Genomic DNA, 24,958 nt, shown 5'->3' with positions numbered 1-24,958 from the left:
GAATGTCATGCAAAGAAAAGATGGCTGTTAAATTAAGCAAAGCTATTTGACTTCAATACAACTCATAACTAGTTATAAATGTATGGCACAAAAAGGTAGAAGTATTATTTTCGAAATCCATTAGTGCATACTCAGATTTACAGCAGCTTACATTTAGCATCTGTATTTTTTCCTCCTCTCTAAAGTTATCAACATATGTTATAATGTTAGAGTAATTTACTTCCTTAAGTGTGCAATATCTCTGAAAAATCTATTCCCTTAGAAGCACTTGTGCCACTTTTTAAAACACAAGATATTTTAGGCTGTGTCTAGACTGGCCAGTTTTTCTGCAAAATCAGCTGCTTTTGCGGAAAAACTTGCCAGCTGTCTACACTGGCCGCTTGAATTTCCGCAAGAACACTGACAATTTCATGTAAGATTGTCAGTGTTCCTGTGGAAATATTATGCTGCTCTCGTTCGGGCAAAAGCCCTCTTGCGCAAATCATTTGCACAAGAGGACCAGTGTAGACAGCACAGTACTGCTTTGTGCAAAAAAGCCCTGATGGCTAAAATGGCAATCAGGGCTTTTTTGCGCAAAAGAGTGTCTAGATTGGCACGGACGCTTTTCCGCAAAAAGTGCTTTTGCGGAAAAGCGTCCGTGCCAATCTAGACGCTCTTTTCCGAAAATGCTTTTAACGGAAATCTTTTCCGTTAAAAGCATTTGCGGAAAATCATGCCAGTCTAGACGTAGCCTTAGTATGTAACTAACTCTCTTAGATTTGGCTCCCTTTTTTTCCATAGTGACTACTGTATGAAACTCTATCTTGTCTTCTTGTTACTTTACAACTGGTGCATCAATGAAGAATCTCTGAGGAAAGGACTCACTGAAATATTCAGCATCACTACTAAGATCAAGGGTGAGACAGGCTTGGTGCTGCACTCACAGTCAGTAAGGGTACGTCTACATTGCAAGCTTATTTCGGAGAGAGTTATTTTGAGAGAGCTTAGTTTGAAATAGAGCATCCACACTACAGGGAAGCCTCAAAATTATTCCAAGGCAGGCTCCCTTAATGAGGATGCTCTATCTCGATTTAGAGCCTCAGGAGGCACTGGGGAGGAATAACTTTAGAATGGCCCTGGTGAGGAGCTGTTTCAACATAGCAGCAGTGAAATGTCCCAACACACCCTCTTCCGAAAGAGCTTTTTCGGAATAAGCATTATTCCTCATGGAATGAGGTTTACCAACATGGGAAAAAGCCCTCTGTCATTTCGATTTTCTTTTGAAATAACACAGTTGCTGTGTGGAGATTATTATTGTTTTTCTGGAATAACAGCCATTATAAATGCACCATCACTCATACTTGCCCAGTAATACAAAGTTGCATCCAAGATAACTTTAATAAAGGAAGCAGTGATGAAGAAGCCTTTGCTCCCTGAAGCACTAAGAATGGTCCTCAGTTATGACATTACTTTGAATATATTGTAAGTTGTTTACTGAGATTGATGATATATTATACTGTTGCTCCCCAGGAAGGACAGTTCCAGGGAGGAGGGGGACAGGCCCAGGGCAGCCCTCTACCCCAGGCCCCATGCCATCTTGCACTGCTCCATCCTGCCCTGACCTTTCTCCATCCCTCCCCAAAGCCCAGCCCCTGCTCTGCCCATTCGTCCTCTCCCACATGCAATGCAAGCTGGGGGTTTTCAGGGCATGGCACAGGATTGCAGCATGGTTTCTGCCTTCCACACAGGGCATGGCCTAGCTGCCCCAAATCATCCTATGGAAGGGACAGCTCTGTAACCAGGACAATCTCATTAAATGAAGTGTCACATTTTCATTATGGTTCTAGGACACAGCAGGTAAACAAATAAAACTATGGAATATGCAGAAAGACCTCCCATACCAATTCTGTACCATTATTCATAATAATCATTGTCTGCTTGAATATCACAAAGTTTGTTTAAGTCCAGGTCCAATAGGCTCTTAATACATTTAAAAGGCAGAGCCACAGCGGGGTTAGCTCCCGAGCCTGGAGCTAACCCCGCTGCGTCTTCCCCGCTTATCAACAAATTGACTAATCGATGGAAAATCCATTGTCTAGTCAATGAGTTGATTAAACTAAATTTAACATCCCTAGTTTATCCCTAGTATATCTATGCAAAATATGTCTGAGTTTAGGCAGATGGACAAGTCAAGAAATAATAAACAAATGTTAAATAGTATCAAAATATAAATGGGGAAGAAAAGTTAGGATCAAGCGTAATCCTCGGATAAATGTGTACTCTGGTCATTGACACCTACGGAAACCTGTGAATGTATCCAAAGACATAATGTACTTTTAAAGTGATTCTATCATGTACATGTTTCCCTGCTAAATGTCTTAGGCCGGGTCCTCATGTGGTGTAAATTGGCATCGCTCCATTGACTTCAATGGACTGACTCCAATTTATGGCAGAAAAGGGTCATGAACTTTATTTTCTGGCTTCCACAAAAATGCTTATTACAATCACACGATGTCTAATGCATATGCAATTAGGATTTGCAAAAGCACTTAAAATCTGTCTATTTTTTCCCCCTGCAGAATTATTTAGTTAGCTAAAATTCATTGCGATTAGGAAGACTGGAAAGGGATTCTAGAAGGAAAAGGCCTAATTATGAGCTAAAATTGTGCTGGGTAGCTGATTCCAATTAACAACATTTTAAAAATGTTGTTCAAGTTCATTTAAATAAAAAAAGAAGCAGAAATGGATCGAGGCATATGGTGCTTATGCACCAGTGCCACAGTGATAAGCATGATAGAAAAGCCTAAAATAGATTGGCTAGATTAGATTGGACAGATAAGATAGGTAGGTTGGTAGACGGGATAGGCAGATAAATATATAGATAAGAAAGAGATCACATATAGAGACCAACAGACAAATAAGATATACAGATAGGCAAATAATATAGACAGACATAAACTTGATTCAGTTTCAGTGAGATTTCATGTTGGGTTGTAATGGTTTTCAAATATTTTACATACAAAACAGCACAAAAATTGCATGTAGCATAGTCTAGTAACAGTAGATTAAAATATGTTAATATTTTACATATTAATACTTTGTATTCAGAAAAACAGCAATAAGAGAAGGTCCTGTAGTCTTGTGGAATAGCCACCCCACGCCTCATCATGAAAGTAAATGGTTAACAACCTGTCACATTACTGTGTAATAGAAAAATTAAGATCATTGTTGTGCCCAGTGGTGTGTGCCTCAAATTCTGTGGAAAGTGGGCCAAGTGAGGTGTCTAATGAAAGATTGTGTTATGCTGATTCTGTGTATGCTATTCATATACTTATATGATTTTATATGTAAAGTTATGAATATGGGCTCGGTACTTGTATTTTAAATGTTCTCTGCCTGGGAGACAACAGTAGGCGTCAACCACCTATTGTGAGGAGGGATTATTCAGTTAATAGCTATGTTAAATAGTGATGCTGTATGGACAATGGCTCTTAAATGTTGCCAGTTGATACCTGTGGAATTTGGCTGGGAACATGCAGATCAGCAGGTACCTCATGGCTGCTTGCCTTAAGGACACAGACAGGTCATTTGATCATGTGATTAGCTTCGGTTTGGGAGGTACCATCTCTCAGGAAAACAATGGATTTCCTTCTGCATGGGCAATATTATAAAAGGATCCCAGCAGTTCCTCCATCTTTGTCTTCAGTCCTGCTCTTGACTTCAGAAGTATTCTTGCTATGGACAGAGGGCCAGGAAGTATTTGCTGACATAGGATATACTCCACAGACTTTTAAGCCATCAGTTTTGTTACATATCTGCTAAGAGCCCGCATCAAGAACTTGGTGACTGATGTATGTAATGTAGGGGTTCTCAAACTTGGTGATACCGCAACCCCCTCTAAGTTGCTTGCGATCTCCTCTAAGTTGCTCGTGACCCCCCAGGGTCCCACAGTTTGAGAAACACGGATGTAATGTATGCTCTTTCACAATCCTACTCGCAACCTTTTCTTTCTTTTCTCTTTCTCTCTATCATTTTTTTTTCCTGTGGGTGCCTGGGGCAACAGCCAGGCCTGGCACAGTCTCGGCCTGCCCCTATGAGGGGACAAGGCACCAGGGGGAGGAGCCAAGAGCCAGGGCTGGGACAACCTTAGACTCTCCCTGGTGGCCGGGGAGAGGGGAAGAGCCAGGGCCGGGGCAGTTTCAGCTAGAGTTACCAGGTGGCTTCAAAAAAAAAAAAAAAAAAAAAACAGACATACTTGATCTCAGATGGGGGGGGACACACCAGTCTGGAGGGGAGCAGGGCTGGCCAGGACGATGTGTCTGAGGGTTGTAGGAAGCAGGGCTGGTGCGGGGCGTTGGGGGCAGTGGGGCTGGTTGGGGGAGATTGGGGGGGGACCGGTCGACAGGAAACAGGTCTGACCAGGAATGGGGAGACCTGGGGGGAGCGGAGGGAGTGGAGATCAGGGGGAGCGAAGCTGGCTGAGAAAGATCGGGGGGGAGGGAGAACTGGCTGGTAGGAAGCAGGGCTGGTTGGGGGGAGTGGGGCTGGCCAGGGGAGATCGGGTTGGGGGGACCGGCCGACAGGGAGCGGGGCTGGCCACGACGGGGTCGGGGAGAGTGGGGCTGGCTAGGGGCGGAGCAGGGAGAGAGAATCGGCCAGCGGGGAGCGGGACTGACCCGGGCGCACGCAGATTCCGGGGCGCTACCCATCCTGCACACAGTGCCGGCGAAGCACAAGCGAGTCCGGCCCTGGGGATTCCCTCCTGCCCCGGCCCCGCCCTCCCGCTTCCCCTCCCTCTCACATAGTAGCGTACTGCCTGGCTGACAGACACACACAGCGTGAGCGTGTCTACCAGCCAGGCAGTTCGCAACTAGGTACTGATGCTCCTAATAATAAAAAAACGTACCTAATTAGAAAATACTGGACATTTTATATGTCCGGTATTTTCTTAATTTTTTCCCAGACAGAACTCTCAAATACCGGACTGTCCGGTTCAAAACCAGTCACCTTGCAACCCTAGCCTCAGCCCGGGGCCATTTCCAGCTGAGAGAGAGGTTGGCGAGTGTAGCGAGAAAGGGGCGCAGCCTCAAATTCTAATTACTATTAGTTAGTAATAAACTTTTAGATTCTAAAGGATCGGCATAAATGTGTGCTCTTTTGGGTAAGATGTCAGGTAAAAATTGACCTGGGAATGTGGCCAGTCCTTTGGAATTGGGAGAACCTTTTCGGAGTTGGTGAGATTGGTTTTCATGACCTCTCATCTTTGTAAGATGTAGTGCTGACTGTGACACAGGTAAAGCTGGAGTGTGTAATGGAATTTGCTTGTGAGGCTTCTTATTGGCCAAATTGGCAGCAGAAGTGCTTTGTGTGATTGGTTTGGTGCCTTATAGAGGAGGAACCCCAGTCTTGGGTTGTAAGTAGCCTTGGTTCTAAGCAGTTTGCCCTGATTTGACCCTCTCAGCAGTACCCCAGACAATCTGTTACATTACACATCCATCTTCACACAGTAGAAAAGGGTGAGCATGAGGGAGGATAAAAAATAAAGCCATTTTCTAGGGTGTCTGAACACTGATAGAGAATCAATTCTTAGGTGACGTTAATGAATGGGGAAGTGTTTATACTGGCTGGAGATGAGCCACTACTCTCCACAGGGAACAAAAAATTTATCCACTGCCCATTGAGTCACAGACCTGCCTTAATTCAACACTTTACCAGTTTTAGCTAGGGCATACAGTCTGATCAGTTTGACCTGAAGCTAATAAAAACTTTATACAAGCTTGAGTGAGCCTGGGAGTTCTTTGTTCTACAAGGTAAATACAAGTTGGTAGGAAGTTTAGCAGGTTGTCATTAGATGATGTGCAACCTTCACTTCTAGCATTACTAAGTGTCTCACACGGCACAGCCTCCCTCTTTTCTCACAGAGTTCAACACCAGAACAGACCTGTGTAAATGTAATTTCCTCTCTTCTGCTGCACTGTGTTTTTCACCTATCCCCAGCTGGCATCTTTGACTCAGGAGGCACATAGAAGCCATGCTGTTCTGTGTGCAATGACAGACAAACAAAAGAACAAACAAGCCTTAGAGAATTAGAATGTGAACCTTAGGGATCTCTTTGAGTTTCACTGTGTCTCTGCAATCCTCCCACTAAACATGAGTACTCTTCTTCAATAAATGAAACCAATAATAAACATCTTTCCTCAGGTTTCTCTAAGCCCTCCGGGAACCATGCAATGGCAGTGTGTTTAAATCTGCATAAATACGTCCTCTGACAGAACTGACTGGCGCTGTCTCACTGCTTTTAGCCTGCCACGACTAGGAAAAGGGATGACAACAGTGGTCTTTAGCCAGTAAAAATTGCTGCATTAGGTACATATTGGTGCTGCACTATAAATAATCATTTGATTCAATCAAACTAATTTTGAAACTGACTGAATTTCCAAGGTTTCTTGCTTTTTATATCTTCTCTTGATAAGAAAGGAGCAGAGAGAAAAATCATACTCAGCTTTCTTAAAGTTCTTCAGTTTGAAGGATGAAGAAAAGATGACAGAATAACTATCAAACCCAGCACTAAAATATTAGCCTTTCAGGAACAAACTTTAGAACACCAATTAAGACCAACAATGACAACAAAGTACAAATGACCAGTCTAGATAAGGGACTCTTGTGAAGTATATTACATAAAAAGAACCTTCCAAAGTCTCATTTACATTTAATTTACAGAACTAATAACTGACATAATTTATGATTTAGGGCACAATCTAAAGCCAAATGGAGTGTTTTAATTGACTTAATGGAGTGTTGGATCTGGCCCTTAATGATTAACATTTAAGAGTGATCATAGACATACAAGTAACTGTTATAATAACACCTATTCTTCCTTCTTACCCTATTTACTCAAACTTTCTGCAAATCACATTTCACTTATTTTAATACCAAATATCAAGTTTTTTGTATTATTGGTGCTACACAGTCAATTCCACTGTAGAAGAATGACCTAAATTCTGTTCTGTCTCACACGTTATCAACAAAATGGTTTATCTAAATTCAAACTGCACAGTTTTTTAGTAGGGATGATGTGAGAAGGAGAAGGAACACACATTGATTTTCACATCCAACACTGTATTTGCAGAGCTGACAATTAGAAAAGTCATTTTTTGGCTTCTGAACTAACCTGACATGTAAGTCATTTAATGAGAATGAAAACAGAACTCCACAGAACCAATTATTTAACTTTTTCAGCTAAAATTTCTGAGGATCTCTTCTTTTCTCTCTCTCTCTATGGCTATGTCTAGACTGCAGGCTTCTTTCAGAAGAAGCTTTTCCAGAAGAGATATTCCAGAAAAACTTATTCCAGAAGAAAGCATCCACACTGCAAAAGCACATTGAAAAAGCTATTTGCTTTTTCGAAAGATAGTGTCCACTCTGAATGGGTGCTTTCTCACAGTTTAGCTGTGATTACTATGGATAGAGTGGCCACTAGGGCACCTGTGCTTTTTCCTCTTTCCTCTTCTTGCCAAAGAACTCCCTCTTCCCCGTCCACACACGCCTTTTTCCAAAAGATCTTTTTTCAGAAAAAGGCTTCTTCCTCGTAGAATGAGGATTGAGGATTATCAATGTCAGAAAAACCCCTGTGTTCTTTCAATTTTCTTTCCGAAGAATGCAATTGCAATGTGGACGTAATTTAATATTTTTCAGAAAAACTACCGTTTTTCCGAAAAAACTCTAGTATAGACAGAATACCCTATGGGTATGTCTACACTTGCACCTTCTTTCGAGAGGGGGATGCAAATGAAGACATTTGAAATTGCAAATGAAGCCGGGATTTAAATATCCCATGCTTCATTTGAATATTTCTATTATGGTGCTATTTTGAAATAGCAGTATTTCAAAATAACAGACGCTGTTAAGACATGGTTGTTTTGAGAGAAAACCCTTCTCTCAAAATAACTGGTAAACCTCATTTTATGAGGAATACGGGTTATTTCAAGAGAAGGGTTTTCTCTCAAAATAACCGCGTCTTAACAGTGTCTGTTATTTTGAAGTAGTGCTATTTCAAAATAGTGCCATAACGTGAATATGCAAATGAAGCATGGGATATTTAAATCCCAGCTTCATTTGCAATTTTGAATGTTTTCATTTGCATCCCTCTCTCGAAAGAGGGTGCAAGTGTAGATGTACCCTCTGTGTGCAACTCCATTTAATGGGAATTGGAATTATGTTTACCTAGGGGAAGACAAAACATCTAAAACTGTAATAATAATAATAATGCTATCTCTTTGTACTAATTTATATAAGGAATCAGCATGTTTCTCCCTAATAGTGATACAGTATGGAAACAAGTCCATTGACTTCTAATGAGTCTCTTTTGATTACTCCAGTATAACTAAGCTGAGAATTAGATCCAGGAACTTGTGAGAAGATTCTATATTTCACCATTGACTACTTAAACGGGTAACCTTTTCTGCTCCCACTGAAGTAAATGGCAAAATCCCTACTTATATCAATGAGGGCAGGATTAACATCACTTCCAACTGGAAAAGTTATATCATCAAAAAGTTCAGTTTTCATATGATAGATGTTGAATAAAACAGCTGCAGGGATATGGATGAGAAAGGTGTATTGTCTTTTTGCACATCCTTATATAATTATTTGATTAAATAAACATAAATATTAATGAAAATTGCTTACCTGTGATCACAACAGCGCATCTTTAGGAAGATGTGAAATATAGTGACTATGTGAAATACAGTGAACAAATTATATAACCTTCCTTAAAACGTTATATTTAGGTACAGGTATTAGGGCCTAGCGCTTTTATCACCAATATGGTATCTGTATTTCACTCTGCCACCTGCAAGTAATGCACTCAGTGCAAACTCATATAAATAAATTCAATATTTCAGGGGAAAAGAAGGGGAAAAAATCAGCTGACAAAGAGAGACGGAGATATACAGATATACAGCGTGTACTGCACAATGTATTCAGCACAAACGACGACATTCATGGACTATTAAACAGAGATTTGAAACACATAAGCTAAGGGCCCCAGTCTCTCCTTGTATTCAGACTAGGGATGTTAAGAAGTGTGTAATTCGTTAATCATGTAGTCAACAACAATTTTGTTGACTACATGATTAATTGATAAGGGTTGCCACTGCAAGCACTCAGTCTTGGCTTGGGCAGGGTCACAGGAGCTACCGTAATGTGGCTCTGAAGGCACTCAGGAAGCCCAGTACAGTCTCAGCTCATGCCGGTCTGGGAGCTACTCCCGGTCCAGGAGCTGCCTGCCCTTCCAGCTCCTAAAATACTTTAAATGCAGAGCCACAGTGGGGTAGCTTCTGGGACCTGGCATGAGCAGTACTGAGCAGGGCTGCCTGCTGGCCAGCCCTCTAAAAATTTACTGGTGAGGGGAGAAGGAGGGAAATGTATATAGTCAATAGCATTAACTGGTAAGCTTTTGTTTTTCCATTGATCATTTAATCGACTACACTATTACATCCGTAGTTCAGACACAAAGTTTTGATTGACTAATGGATCAGTCCTGCACCTGTATATATATATATAGGGTTGTCAGCCCTCCAAGACTGGCTGGAGTCTCCAGGAATTAAAGATTCATCTTTAATTAAAGATTTTGTCATGTGATGACATCTCTAGGAACACTGCCAACCAAAACTGGCAACTCTTTGTATTTGAAGGCAGAATTTTACCTTCAGGCAACCATGACAGTCGTATTGTGGATCCAATGTGCACATATTCAACAAGGATGTAGACAGCCAAATTTATCCCTGGGGCAACTTCCACTATCAACAACTGATTTACATCACAAAAAACTGGATCTGGACATTCATTATTAATAATTATTGTTTTGATTACATTGTATTAGCACTTCAATATTTATTTGCTCAGCAGTGACAATGAGCACACCACTGTGTTAAATATAAAGACCATATCTTCATCAAGCAGCTGCTATGACTATATGTAAGTAGATAAACTTGAGCAAGATATTTTACATACACAATAAGATGTAAGAAAGTTTCAGAATTTTGGACAATAGGATGAACACATAGATGATTTGGCAATGATAACTATTAAGTTATATACAGCTATTGAACTTATTAAAAAGCTATCACTATGGGCTTTATCTATTTCTGCATCTGAAATCCTGAGAGATTAAAAGAAACCTCTAGTTCCTGACTCTCAAGATCAGTCCCAGCCATTATGACATTGAGGTGAAATCTACACTCAATATACACTAAAGGGGAAGTTTGAATTAAGATACGCAACTCCAGCTTTATTAATTACATAGCTAGAGTCAACATAGCTTAATTCAAATTTCCCCTGCCATCCCCACAGTGGGAGGCTGATGGGAGTAAATGCTCCTATTAGCTTCCCTTACTCCTCACAGAAGCAGGAGAACCAGTGCTGATGGGAGTGCCCTCTGAGTTTGATTTAGTGGATCATTACTAGACTCGCTAAATCAAACTTCAGAAGATCGATCGTGGCAGCATTAATCTTCTCTGTAGTGAAGACATAGCCTGAGAAATGACTCCAAGGAGCTCTAACTTTTGAAACTGGGACTTAACGGTCCCAATGCCAATGAAACACAGGTGTAGTGGAATGAATCTCCTTCACATTGGTCCCTTCAATCATGCCACTGACAGAACTCGAACAGGGAAAGGGAGGGAGACGCCTGGAGCTGATACATTGACAAAAGCAAGACATTCATCTCCAAAAGAGTCCATTTCTAGACCCTTTAAACTTCCTGGACAGGACATAGGTGGTCCCGATCGATGACACTACCTGGCCCTATTTGGTAAAATCTTAACATTAATTATAAATGCTTGGCTATCATTGCTATTGAATAATATGTATAATGTTTTTGTCCAATCATATATATTGATTATTAATCGAAAAATGTCATGATGATTGGTAAATCAGATTTAATTATATTGGGTGAGGCTAGGCCAGACTGCACTAGAATGATTGCCACAAATTTTTGTTTGTTTTCATTGTGGTTTTGGATGGAAACATATTGATAATCTTTAGCATTCCAGGATCAATCCTTTCTGCTCTTTTGTGCAATTCCAGCAGTAAAGATTAAACCACTTGTGACAGTCACATGATGTAATACAAATGGACTGAGGACAGGCTTTTAGTTTAAAATTCATGCTGGTTGCCTATCTATATAAATTTTTGTCCATTGGCTGACACACTTGAGAATTGCTCATCCTTTTTTTTCTTAAGGTACTTCTGAAATTGGAACCGGCTCTTAAAAACACCTATGTACGTGAATAGCTGTAGCTCCCTAAATTCCAGCCCGGCAAGCTGTTCCACATAAAAAGAGTGCTGGGCACAGAGCTCTATTGAAGTCAATTGGTTTCCACATGAGAACTGGGATCTGTCTGTGCAGAGTAGCCTCCAGGATCACAGCCTTATCTGGTAAACTCTTCCAAGCACTCACTGATCCTCTTTCATATATTGGCAGAACCTGCCACATGGCAAGCACTAACAAAATGCGCATAACTAATACATTTGTAATAATGATGATGAATTATTTCATTTCTCTACATGAAAACTTGAGTTCTTAACTAATTTGATTATCCTTCCTTGGATTTTTTAATATGCATTTTTCTTCAAGTGCAAAACGAAGGATAATTTCTAAGTTGATGGTTTTTACCTAGTTTCCTCATATCTTAAATACTTTCCACAGACCTTATATCATCCTTCCCTTCCCCTAATGCTCAAAAATTTCAAATAAAGATAACCTTTCATTTGACCTTTCAACAGATAAGTATACTGTAAAAAATCAAACTGATTTTTTTGCACTTTCCCACTTTCAGAATCATTGACAGCAGGAAAAATACCACTGCATTATTGCTGGTACTTTTTTTTTGTGCTTAAATCCCAACCCTCATTTTAAATAAAGTTCTTGGTTTATATTAAACTTTTAAAGCCGTTTCTTTTATTTTAATCTTGAAAATTCACACTTAAGCACTGACAGTTTAAATGATGTCCAACTTCCTTTGATGACAAGAATAGTGTAAGAGACAATGCCCTGTGCAAATGGAGGACATTTTTTTAAAAAACAACAACAATATCCCTTACAAATGAATAGACAAAAGTCTATATTCTAATTCAATTTATGTCCATGGCAAAACTCCCAATGAATGCAGGATTTGATCTAGAGTGACTGGACCTGATTCCCTGCTCATTTAAAGGAAGAAAAATCAGGAATACAGATTGAATCTCTCTGGTCCAGAAACCAGAGACTCAGGGTTCCATGTAAGGAGCTGACTGACTTGGGAGGGTGTATTAACCACTTGTAAAGCTGTGCTACAACACAGTTTAGAGGGGACACTGGCAGTAACATATATGGTCCAGCACAGCAAGGATCCTTGAAGGGTGGGCAGGGCAGCAGGCTGGCCGCAAGGAGCTGACTGCAGGACTGCTAAGCATGTGGCAGCAGGATTTAGAGAACCAGTGTGTGGCTGCCTGCGGGGCTGGGAGCCCTGGCACGTGGTGCTGGACCGAGGAGGGCCAACCTGTACTATCTTTACATTCATGTAAAAGTGGTGGAAGGCAGGGGAGATTCAGACGAATTGATCCTGGTTAAGAGATTCTCACTTGCCAGATACGGTTTTCTAAAACAAATCAAGGCGAAGCACAAATAAAAGATCTAAAGTGATCAAACATGTGATTAACACATACAGAGGTGCTACAACAATGTATATGGGGGGGGGGGTGCTGAGAGCCACTGACTCAAACTGTAAGCCCTGTATACGATGGGAATCATTTCCATAGCCCCAGAACTTTCTAATTCCAGCACCTAAGACACAATATGCAATTCATATCAATAAAAAATGACTGCTCTACATTTTTTCAGGTTGACTCCCAAGGAAACACCAAAGACATATCCACCTAGAGATGTACCCATCCCATCTTCACAAGTCCCACAGATTTCAAAGCAAGTTGAAAGCTACAGAATGACACCCTAAATCCATCACATTCTGGAGTAAAAGCTTGTTTTTGTGGAATCAAACATCTTGACCAGTAATACTTCACAGCAGAAAACTAATGAAGTGCCCTGGGACTCCTGTTACTATTAAAAGAGCTCAATTTAATTCTCATTACTGGTTTCTTACTCCCTGCAACATAAGACTTGAAGTCATAGTGATTCTTTCCATTGATGCTGATGGCTTTGGATCAGGCTCATGATGAAGGGAATTGAGAGCTGTGGATGCTGCTCAGAGTTTGGCTCAGGGCAGCAATCTCTCTGACCAAATACATAGCCACTGAATGGAATCTAATTGAGTATTTCTTAGGCAGGGAAATGAAATCTCGGACACAAAGTTTCGACGTCTGGGAGGTATAAACAGTGGGACAGAGGATTCCAGCAGGGATTCAGCAGATTCTTACAGAAACAACAGTCCATGTAAAAAGGTGTTGTCTGGCTGTCTGTGGTCAACATGTACTTTGATTTCCAGAATAATAATGAAATAGGACATTGACAGACATGGGATATGACTTCAGCGGCAGCTCAGCTAATCTGAAAACAAGTCAAGCTCTCCAAATAATAATTCAATTCATTTGAATATATTTGTATCATGTAGATTTATGAATTGAAGCTGGAGTTTTGGTGTGAGTTAGATATGGTTCAGTAAAGACGGGTATCTAACACCCCTAGGTCCCTTAGAAAATCTCAGCTACATTAATCATGGTCATCATGGTAATCTAATATCAGCACAATCTGTTCCCATCTACTTATGGGTCCTGAGTTGGTGAAAACTAAGAAACAAAGAAAGAAGCAGGAGGGCACTTTCTCAGCCAATCAAACCAAGGGCAAAAGCTGATAGAATCCAGCCCCCTTCCTTTGGAATCTGAGGAGACGGAAATTAGCTAGGGAAATGAGGTATCATGGAAAATGCCACCAAAGAAAGAACACAGCAGTGAATACATGGGGTGACCACAACAATATCAAATACAGCCGGTCCCTGAGTTGCAAATGGTCGATTTACGACCATTCGCAGTTACGACCAAAAATGTTGTAAATGGCGGACCCGAGTTACGAACGCGATCCGCGCTTACGAACAGCACGGCCATGTGTAACTCAATGGGGTCCGACTTATGAACAAACTGAGTTACGACCAATTACTTGGTCCATAACCGGTTCGTAAGTCGGAGACAGGCTGTACCAGAGTTAGTCATAATGCCAAACACTCAGAACAATCTGTAAACAGCCTTCTACAGAAATGTACTGAGGGCATCAAACAACAACATACGTCACCAGTTGGCAGGAGCTCAACCTGTAATTGCCTCATAGCACACCATTGCATGTTTATACTTTTTAATAACGTTTGAATGTTTCATGTCTATTCAGGACAGTTTCCATTTAAAATGGAGTGTCTGCATGTCAGCATTACAGAATGAACTAACTGCACTGACTCCCACCCTGACCAGTCCCCTGACATCAGTGATGTTGTGCAAGCCTCAGAGTGACTTTTGCTATCTGTTTTTGATGATTGGCACTCTAAATGACAGGCATAAAGCCATATTAAAGCCCATCCAGTTGGCAGTCCAGTGGATAACTAACTTCTGCTTTCCCACTTGTCACTTCCTAAACAGATTTTCTGTTCCTAGAGTGAATGATCAGATGCCCTTCTACAGGAAAGCAATTGACTTCAGCAGGAGCTCTAGGTCCTCCTCAGCACCTCTGAAAATCAGGCACCCGTTGTCTTAGGCTGAACATACAAACCAGAGGCACTTCAAATGAAGGAACTCTTCTGAAACTTTAACCTTAAACTGTCTGCATCTCAGCTGAGTCATCTCCAAACTCAGAATAACAATGTCTTCCTACCTCAAAGAGGTATTCAGGGGCTTTATATTTGTAAAGCATTTTGAGAGCTTTGGCTGAAAGACACTATGACATGGTTTACACTATATGGGAAGGTTGAAGTAAGATAGGCAACTCCAGCTATGTAAATTACGTAGCTGGCGTCGACGTATCTTACATTGGATTTCTGCACCATCCACACAGCGGGAGGCCAATGGGAGCAAATGTTCCCTTCGGCTTCCCTTACTCCTTGTGAGGACCAAGAATCCAGCACCAACAGGGGTGCCCTTGGAGTTTGATCATGTGGGTTTACATACTCGCTAAATTGAACCCAAAAGTTCGACTGTGGCAGCATCAACCGTCCGGGTAGTTTAGACATGCCCTATGTGAGTACTAACAAATAATGAAAAAGATGAGGATGAAGAAAGAAGGAAAAAGTGATCTCTGAACTTATTTTCATTATGGATTGCTCTATGCCACCATTACTTTTTACTTTTTCTCAGTTAAGGATTCCTACATTATGTGCTACCTTCCTTGAAATGCTTGAAATTCCTCTTACCATCTTGAAATGCTAATACAGTATCATATAAAAAAAACCAGTCAGTACTGGTTGGACCTCACTAGTCTAGCACCCTTGGGACCAGAGCTGTCCCAGGCCAGGGAATTTGCCAGACCAGGGGAGGTCAGTGCTCCTCTGCTGGCTGCCCCCGAGGTTCCTGTTCTTGGAGCTCCCTGGCCTATTGCTGGCTCCACTAACGCTTGACTGCTACTGGCCCCGCTGCCACAAGGTGTTCCTCAGAGTTCCCAGCTGGGGCCACCCAGTCACCCTGCCACTGGGGTTTCTGTGGGTTCCCTGGCCAGGGATGCCCACCTCTGCCAGCCCTGCTTCAGCTGGGGATTCTCCAGCGGAGGCTGTCCAGTCACTCCAGTCTTGCTGCCACTGGGGGTTTCCCTGGGTTCCTGGCCAGAGCCACCCGGTTGCCAACAGCCCTGTTGTAGCCAAGGGTTCCCCAGCTGGGGTCGGGAGCTCCCCGCTGACCGGCCCTGCTGATGCTAGGGGTCCCCATCCAGAGCAGGGGCTCCACAGATGTCATGTAGCCCAGCTAGAGCTCTCCAGCCCCTGCATTATCTCATCTGGCTCTAGGGCTCTTTGGTCTAGCATCATTAGTATCGCTGCCAGACCATGGATGTTGCCAGCCAGAGAATCCTGGACTTGGAAGGTTCAACCTGTAGCAAACTTCTGAAACTTTGACAAAGAACATTCAGATTTGCTCCCAGCAGAAACCAAGTGCATTTATGTTCTATACCTTCAACTGCCTTATTTCAACCATTTTCCCCATCCTTTTACCACCATCTCATTATAAAAAAGCCTTCAAAAATCTTCTTTACCCTCATGGGGAAAATCCTATAGTATTTAATGAAGGTACATTTTTTATAGAATTTTTTAACAACCTAGAGAATATTTCTTTGTTTAATTTAGGATGTTTTAAAAAATTGTCTAGAAAGGAGATCACTCTCTTTTAAATCGAGATTGTGACAATCATTGTGATGGAAAAAAATCAAGACTAGATTAACTTCTGGGGCTTTGATATTCAATTATATATCAACCTATTGCTTTCACCTCTTGTACTCTGCCCATAAAGATAGCTCTTTTGCACCTTGTGTGTGAATGAGTTCATATATATATATATATATATATATATATATATATATATATATATATATATATATATATATATATATATAAAGTATTCTAGACAGCAGTCTGTTGAGGCTGGATTTATGGCCTAAGGTGTAGACAGCAGACGAAACCACAGCAAATGGAAGCCTCAGCCGCAAATCTTAAAAGGTTAGCATGCTCTGTATAAAAGCTCAGCCTTTTACAACAGGAGGCAAAAGCAGAAAAAAGATACCAAAGAACTCAATTGCAGACCACACTTAACAATACATCTGGCTTTGACACATATATTCAACTCCTTCCTAGCAAAAGTCTTTTAAATTAGAAATAATCATTTTAAGTGCCTTTCACTTTAAATATAGAGATTGGATTGTAATTTAAAACAAATCTCATTGTTCAAGCATTCCACAGCTTCAAAGACAGACTCTTTCAAATCATAGTTTGAGAGTTTCCTGTGGTTTCCATGGAAATGACCTTTTACTACTTCCATGGATCTAGTTTTATATATTTCCCTTCAACGAGTCTTTATTATCTTAAAAAAAACCCCGAATGTTCAATATACAGTCCTTAAGTTACAGCAGCCCACTCACAAAAGAAAGAAATGATCTGACTCCTGGACCTCATGGACACAGTCAGCTTTTGTACATCTTTTTAACACCATGAAAGTGAAAGAGTGTTTTGAAAAAGATCACCTATTGCATGCTCTATGTAGACAGCTGTTACAGATCATGGTAAAAGTCCTAAAAGGCCTCCAGACTCTTTTCTGCTCCCTTTTTTTCCAAACCACTCCATAGCTCCTGCAGAGCACCACAGCTGGAAAAAAGATTGGACTGTGAGAAAAGACTTGTACCTGTATGGGACTTGGGAATTACATGGCCGTAAGCTTGCAGATACTTCTTTCAGAGTTTACATTTGGAAATATTTTTCTTATCTTTCTTTGCATTCCTTTGTATTTGTTTACTTTTGTTATAAATCCAAATCCGCTCCTCCACTATCAGGGTCACACGGGATGAAAACTTGGTGTCTTCCAAGAGACAAGGTACAAAAGGAGGATATACCACCTCAATAGCATTGCCTCCCCTTTCCTTGGATCTTCCTCTGCTGCAATCCAGATTAATGCAGGGTGAGGTGGTGACTTGGGTGATGGAGAAAAGGCACTTTTCGTGCATTGCCCTGCCTCTTACGGAGCTCGGATTCAGCATAGAGGTCCTAAAGTAATTTTTGAAAGCACTATCACCATGATATGAGCACCTTCTATGTTGCTATTTAAATGCATTGGAGTGGAGGGGCTCTGGAAATGGTGAAGTTCCATTTAGACTGGACCAAACCCACTTTTCTCTGGGAAAAGGTGAGTTGAACTGAAAGCAAACTCTACCCCTGACCTGTAAGAAAGGAATAATTTGAAGCCAGAGAATTCATTCCAATGACAGAGCAGAATTTGGTCTGATGGCCTAAGGCCAGAGGAGTTTTCTAAGCTAGCCATCAGAAAGATATATTTTTGAATAACAAAATGTGGCACATTTCATATGCAAATGACTGAGAGAGAGTGAAATTGGAACACCCGGATAATATTCCCACTTTTCACAACTGATTCCCACTTAAAGGATAAGGCTTTATTATTATTTCTGGTTTAAATATGATTGCCTGACAGAATTTACAATGCATTTAATAGGCTTTTTTATTAAACTAAAAAAGTAAGTGTAATTAGGTAGTTTTAATGGCCCTGACGTGTCTGATCCTAGAAATGTCCTAGAAACAGGCTTTTACCCTCTATTTTAAACAAGCAACAAAACCAAAAAGCACATAGTATTGAATTATAAAGCTTTAGTTTTTACAGAGACTTTATATTTATCCACCTAATTTAAAAAGAAATCCTTACCTGTATTAGACATGAAACTTTAAATTATTAATCTGAATGCATCAGATAATACAGGTTCATCATTTATGCTGTTGTCTGATGTATTTAACTGATAATGGACAATCAGGGTCTCATTCTATGGTCACTAGATGAAACTCATCATTATGCAAAGCGCCAGAGCAAAGTTTATGCACCATTTCAATCCTACTGAAATCTATTCCTTAAGTGGTATTTAAATGATACAGAAATACTGAGCCTCAGCAGAGCAGTGAATTTCACTCTGTGTATGGAACTCTCAGTACTTGAATACAGTGATATATGCAAGAGAAATACTATAGACTGGCGAGGTAGACAGACAGACTTGGGAATATCAAGCATGGAGAAGCTACAGGGGAGACGCTGTCTAAGAGCTGCTTAGTCAGGTTCAGCATTAAGTGCTCTGGCACTAATACAATGAAGTAATGTTTGTTTCCAACAGTGCCAGAGAATATCTATGAAGATTTGATTGAATTATTTTCTAAGACCATGAAAATATTTTTATTAGCATTGGTAAAACTTTTATATTTTCAGTCTTACATTTGGGCCTAAATTTACTGATAGTGTCCCTTTAATTTATGTGTGAGAGTTTCAGCTATTCAAGTGGGAAAAGAAGAGATATTTACATTTGGCAAACCACCTTGTTTTGTCTATGATCAGGTTATTATTTCTTCTAAATGATCCTAATTTCCTTTCTGGTGTACTGTAACTTGACGTTCTTGTCACATTTATAAAAGAGCACTTCAGCTTTTCACTCTAATGACCCAACACACTGACCATTACTGTAATACTTTATACTCTTTTCTTAAGAGTATAAAGTATGGAAGATGACAAAATTTGTCTTTAACAAGATGACACGGCATTGCTGTGAAAAGAAGCGATGTCAGCACAAGTCTAGAGAGACCACATGAGAAAGAATATTAATTAGAAAAACTATGAAACACAGTCAGTGCAAGCCTATGGAGACCATGTCCGTGTGAGCTACAGCTCAATGGAAAAGAAAAAAGAGAAAGAAGCAAAACACAAAGAGCCTATGTCAAAATAATTTTATGAATAAAACATAAATACACATAGAAGCATGCAGAGTTAACACTGCTGAATACTCCTAATTCAAGCCTGCTGTGAGTAGGCATTATGGCACAGGGCCTTAAGGCTTCTATGAGCAACACCCACATTGTGGAACATACCATGGCAAAAATAATTATTTTACAAACATGATATAAGAATGTGTATGGAGATAAATTCTCATTGTACCACCTACATTATAATATCTCCTAATCTTCTCATAATCTCCACAGAAAACACCCACTATTTTCTATAAACATTCCACATACACAACCATGGGAGGTCTGAGCTGTGACAGTTTGACTGCAAAGAGCTATAGAGTGGGCAGATGCTGCAGTCCTCATTCAATATTAAACTTAGCCTCAGTGGTCATTCAACCTTGATAAAGAATACAAGATCCTGCTCATGGGATGCAAACTTGCCTCAGAACATAAGAATGGCCATACAGGGTCAGACCAAAGCTCCATCTAGCCCAGTATCCTGTATTCAAACAGTGACCAATGCCAGATTCCCCAGTGGAAGTGAACAGAACAAGGAATCGTCAAATGATCCCTCTCCTGTCATCCGCTTCCAGCCTCTGACAAATAGAGGCTGGGGACACCATTCCTACTCATCCTCACTAATAGTCATTGATGGACCTAACCTCAATGAATTTATCTATTTCTTTTTTGAAGCCTGTTAAAGTCCTGGACTTCACAAGGTCTTCACGAGGACTTTAACTCCTCTGGCAAGGAGTTCTACAGGTTGACTGTGCACTGCATGAAGAAAAACTTCCTTTTTGTTTGTTTTAAACCTGCCACCTATTAATGTTGAGACATTACATAAGAAAGACAAGCTTCCAAGTACATTCCGTGTGTAGAATATTTTAAACAGAATATAGAAAAAAGAAAAGATATTCAGCATTGTCAGGGCATTTTGTATTCTCACAGGGTACGTCTAATCTACATGCCTCTGCCAGCAGAGGCATGTAGATTTGGTTTTTTGGCAAAGGCAAATGAAGCCGCGATTTAAATGATCGCGGCTTCATTTACATTTACATGGCTGCCGCGCTGAGCCGACAAACAGCTGATCAGCTGTTTGTTGGCTCGCACGCTAGTCTGGACGTTCCCCCTGTTGACATCAAAGCCCTTTGTCGGCAGCCCCGGTAAACCTCATTCCACGAGGAATAACGGGGCTGCTGACAAAGGGCTTTGATGTCGACAGGGGGAACGTCCAGACTAGCGCGCGAGCCGACAAACAGCTGATCAGCTGTTTGTCGGCTCAGCGCGGCAGCCATGTAAATGTAAATGAAGCCACGATCATTTAAATCATGGCTTCATTTGCCTTTGCCTATGTGCCGACAGAGGCATGTAGTCTAGACACAGCCACATTGAAAATATGGTGCAACTGACTCTTGGAAGAACTAATACTCTTAAGTTATTTTTAATTAACATATTCAGAATGTTAGACTGTGTTCAAGTATTTAACATTAAAATAAGAATGGGAAAGGTAAAATGAACTGTAATATTATATGGCAGTTGGATTTTATGTTTGTCATAATCTTTCTCACATATATTTTCTGATCCATCGAATCAGCATTATAACTGGTTAAAATCTTCCCCATACTTATTAACTCTACAAACTGTCATTTGGATTCAGCAAAGAATAATAATGTTCTTTTCAGTTCTCCCTCTGGGGCACCAGGCATTGGCCACTGTCAGAGGCAGAATACTGGGCTAGAGGAATCTTTGGTTAGACCCATTATGGCTGTTCTTATGTAGTTTTTAACTGATGGCACAATTTGACTGGGAGAGTCAAAGCAGCATTGAACCATTTCCATTTAGCATTTCTCAAACATCCAAATTCTAATCTGCCCATTCCTTTTGATAAGACAGTGAGTTGTGACCTGAAAAAAATCTAATAATGTCATTTCAGAAAAGGACTTGAACTTTTTTTAAACTGTGTTTAAAAAAATCCTTGTTAAGCAAATGTTACTGTGTTAAATTTCTTATGAACAAGACTGTATTTACTTACAGAGCTTTGCACAGCAATCTCCCACATATAGCTCGGTGTATTTGCACTTAGAGGGGAAACAAGCTACAAACACAAGAATGAACAGCTTTACTAGCAACCCGTGGCAATGAATGCAATAGTTGTGAAGCTCTATGATGGGACATGACATACATTTCCCCCATAAATTTAGATTTAAAAGTTTTAATATATGTATCTTGTCAGGGACCGCCAAAGCACATTATGTTTCTTCCCTCTGCAGTATAGTGACAAAATTCTGCTTCGTGTTGCGTGCAAGAAAACATTTTGTATCAAATTCAAAGTGAACAAGCAAGAATGGAATTGAACAAGATCCTACAACAAATCTGTTCCCCATCAAATCTAGGGGAAGCCATTTTCAAAGAGAAAAACATTTGACTTCATTTTCTGTTAAGCATGCTTTGTCACACATTGGCTGTTTGAAAGTTCACTCTAGTCTCAGTCTCTTCTTTTAAGTAAACTGCAAGGCAAAGATGCTCAAGCACTTTCTGCATTCTTTCATGGGCAAAAGAAATGCTTTGTTTTGTTAGAAAAAAATTCCATCGACTATGTGCATGTACAGGAAAGTGCCTGGGTCTAACTTTCAGTTGCTTTTGTTGACATCTAACTTGACGGATGTATAAATGTCACATAATGTAGAAAAGTATGCAACATAAAACAACTGAGAGCTGACAATGCTGTTATGTTTTTTCAGTCACAATACCTGATTTCAAGTTCAGCACTTCTGCATAATACTGCTACAGAGCTCGAATATTTATTTCATTCTTATTGGATACATTACAAATTTGCCATTTTGTCTTGTTTCTTGGGCCCACATGGTAATCCTGATATATGCCCCCCCGCGCTTCCCTCCCGGCTCCAAATGCCCATTTTGGTACTAATCAATATGCCTAATAGTTGACTGACAGGTGTTTTATGATTCAGTTCTGCTTCATATACTCAGGCGTGGCACAGTGGATATGATGTATCTTGTTTTTAGTGAGGTTTTTGACACAGTTCCATATAGCTGTCTCAAGTAAACTAGGGAAATGTGGTTTTGATGAAATTACTATAAAGTGGATCCTGGGGAAAGGAAAATGAAACATACTCAAAAAGTAATTACCAGTGGCTCACAGTTATACTTGGGGAACATATTGAATGTGATACCATGTGAGTCTACCCTAGATTCAGTACTTTTTAACATTTTCATTAGTGGCTTGGATAAGGAATGGAGAGTATGCTTGTGAAATTTTCAGATAAGGAGGGATTACAAGCACTTTGGAGGACATGATTACAATTCAAGTTGATATTGATTTGAAGAACTGTTCTTAATTCAACATAGTGAAATTCAACAAACAAGAGTGCACAGTTCTATTATTGGGAGAGGAAAAAGGCACAGCTACAAAATACAGAAAACCTAAGTAGGTGGTACTACTGCTGAAAAAGAATCAAAGATCAAAAATTAAATATGGCACATAAATTTGATGTGGCTGCAAACAAAGCTGCTATAATTTGGGGGTGTTTTATGTCTTGTCCAGGAAATAATAGTACAGATTGTTTCTGCATTGGTGAGGCCTTACTTGGACAATTGAGTCAACTTTGGGTCAGCACACTTAAAAAAGTTATTGGAGAAATAGGAGAGAGTCCAGAGGATAGCAATGAAAAGGATAAAAAAGATTAAAAGGACTGGGCATATTTAGTTTGGAAAAAAAGAAGACTGAGGGTATGTCTACACTACCCCGCTAGTTCGAAGTAGCGGGGTAATGTATGCATACCGAACTTGCTAATGAAGCCCAGGATTTGAATTTCCCGGGCTTCATTAGCATAAAGCCGGTGCCGCCATTTTTAAAAGCCGGCTAGTGCGAACCCCGTGCCGCGCGGCTACACGCGGCACAGGCTAGATAGTTCGAACTAGCTAGCCATTCCGAACTATCTGTTCTAGCTAGCCATTCCGAACTAGCTAGCCATTCCGAACGAGGTGTACAGATAGTTCGGAATGGCTAGTTAGTTCGAACTATCTAGCCCGTGCCGCATGTAGCTGCGCGGCACGGGGTTCGCACTAGCCGGCTTTTAAAAATGGCGGCGCCGGCTTTATGCTAATGAAGCCCGGGAAATTCAAATCCCGGGCTTCATTAGCAAGTTCGGTATGCATACATTACCCCGCTAGTTCGAACTAGCGGGGTAGTGTAGACATACCCTTAGACTGGAACTAATAACAGTCTTCAAATACACAGAGGCCTGGTCTACAGCCACTGGAGAGAGGACAAGAAGTAATCACCTTGCTCTGCAGCAAAGCAGATTAGTTAGGATATGTCTAGACTACATGGCTCTGTCGCCAGATTAGTAAAAGATTAGTTACTAGACATACCCAAATTTAAATTTAAATGGCTGCCGAGCTGTGCCAATTAGCTGTTTGGTGGCACAGCGCTGTAGTCTGGACGCTCCACGGTCGACATCAAAGGCATTTGTCGACCTCCCCGGTAAGCCTTGTGGGATGAGGTTTACCAGGGAGGTCGACAAATGCCTTTGATGTCGACCACGGAGCGTCCAGACTACAGTGCTGTGCCACCAAACAGCTGATCGGCACAGCGCGGCAGCCATTTAAATTTAAATGAAGTGGCGATTATTTAAATCTCTGCTTCATTTGGGTATGTCTATTAAACTAATCTACATGGCTCTGGCGACAGATCCATGTAGTCTAGACATACCCTTTGTTACTAGGAAAATTTTTCTAAGAATAAGGGTAGTTATTTACTGGAATAGACTTCCAAAGGAGGTTTTGAAATCCCCCCATCATTGGTGGTTTTGAAGAAGATGTTAGACAATTATCTGTTAGGGATAGTCTAGATTTACTTAGACTTTATTTCGTGCAGGGCACCAGATCAGATGAGATGACGAGAACTCTTCTAGCCCTGCATATATAAGATTCTCTAATTCTATGATTGGAAAAACTGGATCTTGAGCCTGTACTCTGGTTTCTTTGAAGGTTGGATTCTGATTTCATCTGTGGATGGTATGAGTAATTTTTCCAAATGAATGAAGTTACTGTATTGTAAAACTAATATTTTGAGATCAGAATTCATACCATTGCTCAATGACAGCCGGTTTAATTCTTTCTGCTGCCATGACCATTTTATTTAATAATGAACAAAGGGCAATGTAACCTTTACCAAGTTCAAATTCTGCACAGGTGAACCAATATATTTAGAGCCAGACCATACAACCTTTCTCACATTAATGAACACTTACAAATGTCCTGTTGATTTCAATATCATATGGTGCTCTTGTGAATAAGACAGAAAAGTGCCCACCAACTTTAGTGGAAATGGTATGATTTTACTCTAAATAATACATATAATTTACCATTGTCACTTGTATTAGGATAAAAACTATTAAAGTATATGGTGAAAGGGGGAAGAGAGAGAATGTAACAGCACTAACACCACTGCTTGTCTACACTAGGAAATTATTTTGAAATACCTAAATTTGAAATAATAACTTCTGA

At 40.5% G+C, this 24,958-nt stretch overlaps 1 protein-coding gene across 4 annotated transcripts in view; it reads right to left on the bottom strand.

Annotated features, from left to right (window-relative positions):
• PCDH9 (protocadherin 9) overlaps positions 1-24,958 on the bottom strand; it is a 963,669-nt gene that overhangs the window by 896,643 nt on the left and 42,068 nt on the right. The gene's annotated exons all lie outside the window — the stretch shown is intronic.

Source organism: Pelodiscus sinensis, chromosome 1 (assembly GCF_049634645.1).
Source record: "Pelodiscus sinensis isolate JC-2024 chromosome 1, ASM4963464v1, whole genome shotgun sequence".
Lineage (NCBI taxonomy): Eukaryota > Metazoa > Chordata > Testudines > Trionychidae > Pelodiscus > Pelodiscus sinensis.
This window is presented reverse-complemented; position numbering and strand designations above follow the sequence as displayed.